The sequence below is a fragment of the Protopterus annectens genome, chromosome 5.part0 (assembly GCF_019279795.1).
Source record: "Protopterus annectens isolate FY-2018-M chromosome 5.part0, PAN1.0, whole genome shotgun sequence".
NCBI classification, from domain to species: domain Eukaryota; kingdom Metazoa; phylum Chordata; order Ceratodontiformes; family Protopteridae; genus Protopterus; species Protopterus annectens.
In genome coordinates this window covers 152,182,605-152,192,491 of record NC_056735.1, presented here as the reverse complement: position 1 = coordinate 152,192,491, position 9,887 = coordinate 152,182,605, and the positions used below count along the sequence as shown (strand labels likewise).

General features: G+C 45.1%; 1 protein-coding gene across 2 annotated transcripts in view; it reads left to right on the top strand.

The window, feature by feature from the left end:
• The window catches only part of MITD1 (microtubule interacting and trafficking domain containing 1), a 257,806-nt gene that overhangs the window by 63,312 nt on the left and 184,607 nt on the right, over positions 1–9,887 (top strand). The gene's annotated exons all lie outside the window — the stretch shown is intronic.

Genomic DNA, 9,887 nt, shown 5'->3' with positions numbered 1-9,887 from the left:
AGTCCTCTTGTGTTTGCCTGTACCTCTGAAAAGTATATGCCGAACAGGAGGTGTCCTTGGACTGAGTCCTGGGGCACGCCACTTGTAACTGGTTTAGAGTCAGACCTTGCTCCCTCAACTCTTACCATGTGGCTTCTGCCCTTGAGCCAGTTGTCAACCCATCTTGTGATGTAGGGGTTTATGTTCAGGCTGGTGAGCATGTCTATAATACCTGAGTGGGGAATGGTGTCGAAGGCATTTGCAAGGTCTAGGTAGGCTGTGTGGACCACCTTTCCCTCATCTATAGCCTTGGTAACTGTCTCAAAGAAGTCCACCAGGTTTAGAAGACATGATCTGCCCTTAACAAAGCCGAACTGGGAAGGGTCCTGTGTTTGGAGGTTTCCAATGTCTCTGTTAATGAGATCCGTAATGATGCGCTCCATAGCTTTGCAGACCAAGCTAGTCAGGCTTATAGGGCGGTAGTTCCCATGGTCCATTGTGGCTCCACCTTTGTGGAGTGGAATAACCGTTGTGCACCATTCTGTGGGCACATACCCTAGTGGAGAGGCTGAGTTTAAACAGTGTGTTTAGCTGAGGGGTTAGTTCATCTTTGAGCTCATGTAGGACGCAGCTGTGGACACCGTCCGGTCCCATTGATGCTGATTTGGCTTTAGAGAGGGCTGTTTTAACCTGAGTGTCTGTGATTTCAGGGGCACTGTTATAGTTATGGGCCCTTTTGGGGGTGAGAGGAGGGTGAAGTTAGCACTGAACCTGTCTGCCAGGATGTTGGCTATATCTGTCGGTTCAGTGTATTTTGTGCCATTCTGCACTAACTCCGAGCAGATCTGAGAATTGCCACTTAGATTCTTGTCATAGCTAAAGAATGCCTTGTGGTTATCTTTGGAGTCCATGGCAATTTTTCTTTCGAAGCTAGCCTTGGATGATGAGGGAACGTAGTTCCTTGCTGATGCTGATCAGGGATATCTTCCCTTCTTAGGATTTTATTATTTTCTGTACTAGTTTCCTCCTTCTATTGTATAGCTTGTTTATGGCAGGGGTCCACCAGTCTGGTTTCCTTTTCTTGGAGGAGTTGGTTTTGGTTTTGTTTAGGATAGCACGATCCATGCATTCTTGTAGGTGCCCGTAGAGTTCATTAGTAAAGGATTTCGCAGCTTGGACAGCGTTATCCTTTAACATGGGGGCTTTGAAACTTCCCACCTCGGTCTTAAGTAACGTGAAGTTTGCTTTTGAAAAGTTTTTCACTGTGGTTTCTTTGACCGGGGGTGGTGGTGGAATGTGGATATCCAGAGTGATTAGTTCATGGTCAGATCTAACCAGTGAGGGGTTGACCACCGGTGTGGAACACTGGTTGCCCATGTTGGTGATGACCAGATCCCATATGTTGTCACCTCTGGTGGGGGTGTTGACCATTTGATCCAGGGCGTTTGAGTTTATAAATTCTAGGAAATGTTGGGCAAGGGAGTTTGTATTTGAGTAGTTCTCCCAGTTAATTTTGGATAATTAAAATCACCCAATATCAGGGTGTTTAGTAGGACCTTTTATGTTTCCCACTATTTCCAGGAATGCGGAGTGGGGGTCCTGGGACATGGCTGGTGATCTGTAGCAAGCTATAATTTGAATAGCAGTTTTGCCCATTGTTAGTTGCACGTGGATGATCTCTGAAACATCGTGCTGTGCCACTAACCTGGAGCTGTGGGTATCCTTGATGAATATGGATACTCACCCGCCTTTTGTATTTCGGTCCGGGTTTTATGGCCGAAATGTATGTTATGAGTTGTAACCTGGTAGTGCTGGAGTGCTGTCTGGAACCTTAAACCAGGTTTCTGTTGCTGCACATATATCGATTTTTCTCCATACTGAGGAGTGCCTCGAGTGCGTGCATTTTGAGGTTTAAACTTCTGGCATTGAGTAGCATTACCCTCAGTTCTTTGTTACTTGTGCTATTTACGGCAGTGGGTTTGTCTTTTGAGCCTTGCCTAAAAAAGGCACTATGGGGGTAACAAGAGCCTTGACCAGTATTCGAAAGCCTAAGGGTGACAGGTGAAAGCTGTCTGTAGCGAAGCAGCATGGTTTGTTGAGCATGTCATCCCAGGCTAACAGACACTGGATCCACTTTGAATGACACCAGAAGCTTAGCCAATTGTTGAAATTGATAATTATTTCTCTATACCATGGTATCATTCTTGATGAGGGCAGGATACTACACAGGGTCATACCGGCCTGGGCTGCGTGATCAGAGAGCTCCTCCATGTCTCTTTTCATGTAGTCCAGGGAGGTACGGCTCAGGTCATTCGCACTAACATGGACAATGACAAAGTCATATTTTTACTTGTTCTGGAGTGACCTGAGTGCTTGTGTTATGTGGCGGATCCTGGAACCCGACAGGCAGCAAACAGTAACCTTCTCCTTGTTCAGCCTAGTGAGTGGGACATCAGTGTGCCTGACTATAGAGTCACCTATTACTAGTGTGTTGGGTATGTTATTTTGCCTTAATGGCTGTGATTGTGTGACACACTGGTTTTGTGAAGTATGTGTTTCATGGTTTGTGTTGGGGGGGGTGGAGGTTGCTTGGATGTCTGCTTTGGAGGTCTCTGTTGCTTCTGCAGATTTTTATTTAGAGCCTCCCGAGTATGTTTTTGTGTATTTATGTGTTTTTTTGCCAATGCTGGTTTCATAGGTCTATGTGAGACCTCTTGACTGCCTGGTCCAGTCTTGGTTTGAGAGAGCTTAGCCTCCAGTTTGGTTGTATAATTGCATCTCTCGCATGTATTCGTGTTTGGTGGAAGGAGGAGAGGGATGTTCGTCGTGTAATACTGCTGCAGTCATCACACTTGGGGTTATCCTGCCGTCAGGCGGACCCACAATCGGCAGAATCCCAAAGTCCTGGTCCGGCGTCGGTTGTCGTCGCTTCTTCCCTTATGTCAGTGCGACAGGGGTATAAAAGAGGCAGCCGATGCCATTTTCTCCAGTCTTTCTTGCCACGCGGTACCCGAAGCGGAAGCAGTTCGCAAGTGCCGGTCAGCCAGCTCCTGAGATTTTCGAATCGAATTTCAGCCCAAAGTCTTCTCTAAAGCTAAGTACCCCGTTGGGGAAACTTTTCTTGCCTCAGACCGGTCAGACAAAGTTAATAATTGCATTTCTTGTGGGAAGCAAATACCTCATAAGGATTTTCATTCGTATTGTATTCCTTGCCTAGGCCCAGACCACGACGTCTCTGGTTGTCGGTTTTGTGCTAGGTTCAACAAACGTACAATCAAGCGTCGGGCAGATTTCACCCAACATTATTTTAGCAGAAAATTTAATTATAGCATGTCGTCGGAGCAACCGACACCAGCAATGATTAAAAAACGCAAGGATAAGGACAGGCAACCAAGGCCAAGACCAGATACCGAGGCCTCAGCAAGGCCTGCCGCCGGTTCTCCGGTTTTCAGCAAGGTGCCTACGCAGCCCCTGACAACAGCAGATTTAGAAATTCTGACAGCCTCCCAGACCGAATCAGCTGGGCCTCGGGAGCCGGTTCCATCTCACCCCTCGGATGCCAACCCTGATGGTGATCCGGAGATTTTGGACAGGCCTTCGTTTTCTGAAGGTGTCTTCAAACCAACAACTATCTCTATTACGTCTTATGCTAAACTTAAAGCCCCCTTAAAAGTTAGGAAACCGGGTCCACAGTCCCCCCCACAGGCCCCTATGCCTAAAAAACAGATGCTTAAGATGGCTGAGGATTTAATTACCCTTATCAGGGACTCGCAACCCCCTCCTGACAAAAGGCCTACACTGGAGGAAGATTATCCTTCTTCTGACCAAGCATCCATTTCCTCAGCTAACTCTGAGGACCAGAATTATTCCTTCCCTCCTTATGAAGACTCAGATGCTGAAAGAGTCCATTCCCTCTGCCCCCCCCCCCCCTGAAGACTACTCTTTTGGGGAAACTTTACACATCATGAGGGAACACTTCCACTGGGAAGGCCAAGATTACTCTGACTCTAAGAAAAGACTCCGTGAGTTTCTTTTTCTCCCACAGCATAAACCCCTTGCAATTCCTCCAGTTTTATACATTTTGGATGATGTTTACACCAAATCTAGTCTAAACACAGATTCCTTACCTCCTGCACCAGCTAAACCAGACAGATACTACCGAGTTCCTGATTCTCATACGTTTCTATATAAAAGCCCTGTTGCAGACCCCAAAACCATTTCCCAGGGTCCCAAAGGGATTAAGGCCTCTACTGCTAAGAATCCACTACCTTCTGAAAGAGATTCCAGAGCATTAGAAAGATGGGGGAAGAAAGTGTATATGTCTGCCACTTTGGCCATGAGGGCCTTAAACTGCCAATTCCACATGCTAAAATACCAGCAGTACTTGATTACACAGTTAAAACAGAAAATGAGCCCTCAGACAGATCAACCTGATTTCAAAGAGATGCAGGATTTGCTGCATGCAGCAGAACAGGTGGGAAAGCATACCTTACAGTGTGGTTTTGATTAATTGGAAGCCTCATGTAGAGCAGCTGTCACAGGATCTGTAATACGTAGACATGCTTGGCTAAAAGAGCAAGCCTTACCAGAACATGTCAAAGCAAAGTTATTGGAGGCTCCATTGCAGAAAGATGTGTTATTTGGTGTCAAAGCAGAGGACGTTTTAAAGAAAATGGAAAAAAGGCAAAAATCTATGCAGACAGTTAAAGATTTTTTACAGGTACAACCTCCCCGTTTCAGCAGAAACTGGCCATCAAAAAACTGGTCCTTTCCTGCATCAGACAGACCCCAAAGGGGTAGGTACAGGCCAAGGGGCAGAGGCCAGCCACAAGGTTCTTTCAGGCCTAGACAATGGCACACAACAACTCAGAGGTGGAGACGAAAGATCTCAACCCTTCAGGAAAAAACACAATGACTTCCCTCTTCACCTTCCAAGCAAGATTGTTCTGGCAGCACCTTTGGGAGGAAAACTGGCTCTATTTCCACAAAATTGGCGCATCATAACAAAGGACAAATGGGTTCTGGATATCATTACCCGAGGCTACAGATTTCATTTTCACAATTTACCACGGATGAGAGGCATGCCAAATCTGCCTCCAAACCAATGGGCAGAGGCACAAATGCAAATTTCAGCTCTCATGGATATGAAAGCAATTCAAAGGGTACCTACAAAGGAGCAAGGTCAAGGTTTTTACTCAAGACTATTTCTAGTACCAAGAAAGGACAAAGCCTGGAGACCCATTTTAGACCTCTCAATTCTAAACACTTACCTGGAGGTACCCAAATTCAAAATGCTCACACTACTGCAGCTTCTTCCCATGCTGGGCAAGGAGTCTTGGCTGGTAATGTTGGACCTCAAAGAGGCATACCTGCATGTCCCTATCAGACAAGATTGCAGAAGTTACCTCAGATTTTTGGCAGGTACAAGGCATTATCAATTCTCTGCATTGCCCTTTGGCTTATCTACTGCGCTCAGAGTATTTATGAAATGCCTGGCATTAGTAATTGCATACTGCAGACAACGAGGAATACAAATTTATCCATATCTGGACGACTGCCTGATCCAAGCGGACAGCAAGGCCATTCTATTACAGCATCTGGCATTTGTAACAAAGCTGCTAAGTTGCCTAGGGTACACAGTAAACAAAAAGAAGTCAAAGCTAATACCCTCACAAGACATAATATTCCTGGGTGCCAGCTTAAATACAACGGCCCAGATGGCTTATCTCACACCAGACAAACAAAAACAACTGACTCAAAACTTCAAAAAGATGGCAACTTTTACCCAGCTCACTGCAAGGAAAATCCTGCAGGCATTGGGGTTCATGGCATCTTGCATTCAACTAATTCCACATGCAGAGCTGCATATGAGGAAATTACAATGGTACCTGAAAAGTGTATGGACTCAACACAGGCACAGCCTCGAAACAAGTATACCTCTCATCCCCTGCCTTCAAAAAGAGTCCCTATGGTGGGCTCAAGCATGTCTAATAAGCAAGGGTCTTCCTTTTGTCTTACCTCCAGCAAACCAAACTATGACAACAGATTCTTCAGACTACGCCTGGGGAGCACACATGACAGGACAGTGCATACAGGGCAAATGGTCCACAAAACAAATGCATCTACACATCAACCAAAAGGAGATGCTAGCTGTGCAAAATGCACTGACAGCCTTCAAGGACCTCTTGCATCCAGGACAACTACTAATAAGGACAAACAACACCACAGTTATGTGGTACATAAACAAACCGGGAGGAACACACTCCTACCCTTTATGCAGACAGGCAATGACCTTGTGGAACACAGCATTGACTTTCCAAGTACAACTGCAAGCACAATTCCTGCCAGGAAAGGAAAACATATTGGCAGACGAATTAAGCAGAAATTTGGCAGATCCTCATGAGTGGAGACTACACCCACAAGTATTTTCAATGATAACTCAAAAGTGGGGACACCCAGACATAAATCTATTTGCCTCCCCCAACAATTGCCAACTACAGAAATTTTGCACAAGGACTTATCATTCCCTAGCCTGGAAAGTGGACGCCCTATCATTCAGTTGGACAGCATTGACAGTCTATGCCTTCCCACCACTACCTCTCTTGACCAAGGTATTACTGAAAGTCAGATCAGAGAGACCTCAAATGATCCTCATTGCTCCGGACTGGCCACGTCAGCACTGGTACCCATTACTAAGGACCTTGACTCACAGCTCTCCATGGATTTTACCTCAATTCCCACTTCTGTTGACTCAGCAAAACTCTCAGATCCTTCACAGTCAGCTCAGGACTTTAAATTTAGCTGCATGGAGAATACCTTGAATTATCAATCAACACTTCTCTCAAAGGACGTCCTGAATGTCATTTTGGAGGCCAGGAGGCCCAGCACCAGAAAAACTTACTCAGACAAATGGAAAAGATTTTGTTCATGGAACCAGGCTAAAGGCCAAAATCCTTGGATACCAAACATTCCTCAAATACTGCAATACTTAACTGAGATGCTACACAAAAGCCTTGCTTTCTCATCCATTAAGATCCATGCTTCAGCCATTTCAGCTCAATATAATATGGATCCTCCCATATTCTCACACCCTTTACTAAGACAGTTTCTCAGAGGGGCTAAGAATATAACTCCCCCCCCCCCCGAAAACCCCCAACGCCAGCTTGGGACCTCAACTTCGTTTTAGAAAAACTAACACTGCCTCCTTTCGAACCAGCCTTCTCAGCAGAACTACAATACTTGTCATAGAAAACAGCTCTGTTGCTGGCTGTCACCTCCGCACACAGGGTCTCAGAACTACAGGCACTTATGGCAGTGGAACCTTTCATCATTTTCCATCAAGACAGAGTCTGTTTACGAACTAACCCTACCTTTATGCCAAAGGTAGTATCCAGTGTGGCTTTGAATCAGACCATTCATTTACCCACCTTTTATCCAAACCCCCAGAATAAAGGAGAAAGACTCCTTCACTCTTTGGACATTCACAGACAGCTTCGTTACTATTTGGATAAGACAAAGACCTTCAGAAAAACTGACCAACTCTTTGTATCCTATGCTGCAGGTTCACAAGGAAAGGCTATTTCAAAGCAGACCATCTCCAAATGGATAGCACATTCTATCTGTCTTTGCTACTCGCACCATGGGAAAGCAGTGCCTGTTAATATTAGGTCCCATTCTACCAGGGCTACAGCAACCTCAGCAGCCTTTCTCAGGGAGGTTCCAACCAAGGACATTCTGGAGGCAGCTACTTGGAGTTCAGTGCACACCTTTACCAAGCACTACCACCTTCCATTATACTCAAAAACCAGAGCTGGTTTTGCCACTGCAGTTCTGCAGGGCATCCTAGCTTCACCTAACCCAGTTTAGCACCAGCCACCCATCCATAGCTTTGGGATTCAACCCAAGTGTGATGACTGCAGCAGTATTACACGATGAACATAGTACAGTTTTGTACCTACCATAAATGTAGATGTTCGAGTGTATATACTACTGCAGTCCAGGTTACCCTCCCACCATCCCCTCTACATACCAGGGTGTTACTTATAACTCCATGTACATCAATCTAATGGATGCATGCCTATATGTTGTATTTGTTAACAGCTAGTACTATTGTTTATCTACTAAGGTATTTTGCGTAGTTGTTTGGATGCATGCCTATATGGTGTATTTGCTAACAGCTAGTACTATTGTTTATCTACTAAGGTATTTTGCATAGTTATTTGTATTGCCTTCCTAGTTGGGGGCACCTGACATCTGGGGCAAGAAAAACTGAAGAAAATGGTGTTGGCTGCCTCTTTTATACCCCTGTCGCACTGACGTCAGGGAAGAAGCGACGATAACCGACGCCGGACCAGGATTTTGGGATTCGGCTGACTGCGGGTCTGCCTGACGGCAGGATAACCCCAAGTGTGATGACTGCAGCAGTATATACACTCGAACATCTACATTTATGGTAGGTATAAAATTGTACTTTGTCTTTGTACATGAGGCAATTGTAACATTGCCACAGAATGCCCAGATTCACCAGTTGGACCTGAGAGTACACCTGAAACTGCCCTTTGGACATGCCTGGATAGGTACAGTGAACTGTTTTACTGATTGGCTGGTAAGGTCGAATAGAGAGCCTTGTCCTTCTCTACAGTATAGGGGGTTCTAGTGCTAAAGTTTATTAGTGCTTGCTATGAGTTTTGAGCAAGTGCTGGTATGAGAAGTGAATGATTTGAGTGCTTAAGTTGAAAGTTTGTCAAGTTCCAAGGGAAAAACTGAAGAGTTGGGAGGCTGGCCTAATGGTTAAGGTGTTTGCCTTACAAATACAAGGTACAGGGTTTGAATAATTGGCTAGGCTTAAAATGGCTCTCAAGGGCAGTTAGCCTAATACTAACCTATGAGTAGACTTTGTGGAGCCGGGAATAGTTATACCCTAGCTAACTGGCGCTGCCCAGCATGCAAGCCATGCAAATGCGGGTTATATAGCAGGGAAATTAAAGAGATAGAAATTATCCCAAAATGTCCAATAAACTACTAATTTCTGGGGGTTGAAACCACTCCTCCAGGGACAGATAGGATGCTCAAACTCCCTCTCTCACAGTGAACAGAGAAACTTCCTTCTATCCAAGTTAAGGTATGGGCAAACACAGAAACTTGTAACACAGCCCTGAATTCTGCACTAACCTGAAAACTGGACTATACTAGCTTAGAAAGGCGGGAAAACAAGTATATATATATTTTTGTTTTTTTGTTTTCTTCAGGAAATAAAGCAGATAAAATCAAAAAACACTTCAAATGCACAGAAATGCCTATCACACTTGAGTGTGTAGCCTACAACAGTTAAACAGGTAATTTAAACACAAAAATGACTTTGTTAAAGTGCAGGCAGTAAAATAGGTACAATATAGGTTCATAGGTAGGTACTAGGCTATCAGCCCAAGGGCCTGCGTAAGCCTAGCCAACAAGGTTCCCTGGCTTACGCCACCCAAGAAAGTTATTTTCCTGTGCCACTGTCAAGCAAAGACACAGAAGTGATCCCCGGGGTGTATTTCCTATTTCCCATCCATTCATCAAGATTTTTCTTGAAAAGTGCTAATGAACTTTGCTTGACATAGATGTGTAGCCTGTTCCAGTGTATGGGAAATCTCTGGGACAGGAATCTATCCCTCCAGCATGTCCTGTTTATTGTGGTGTCAAGGTTTAGGTCCCTACAGCGTGTAGCTCGCAGGGATTGGGATTTCTTTAGGTGTAGCATGTCCAACAGCTCTGGGTTTGACATAGCTTTATATGTTGGGCAGAGATTACCTTGGAGTAGGCGATATGCTACAGAGTAAAGCTGGAGTTTTTTGAGGAGGTCAGTGTAGGGCATTTGTTTGAGGCCAGTAATCCTCTTTGTGAGGTACTTCTGTGGCCTTTCCAGC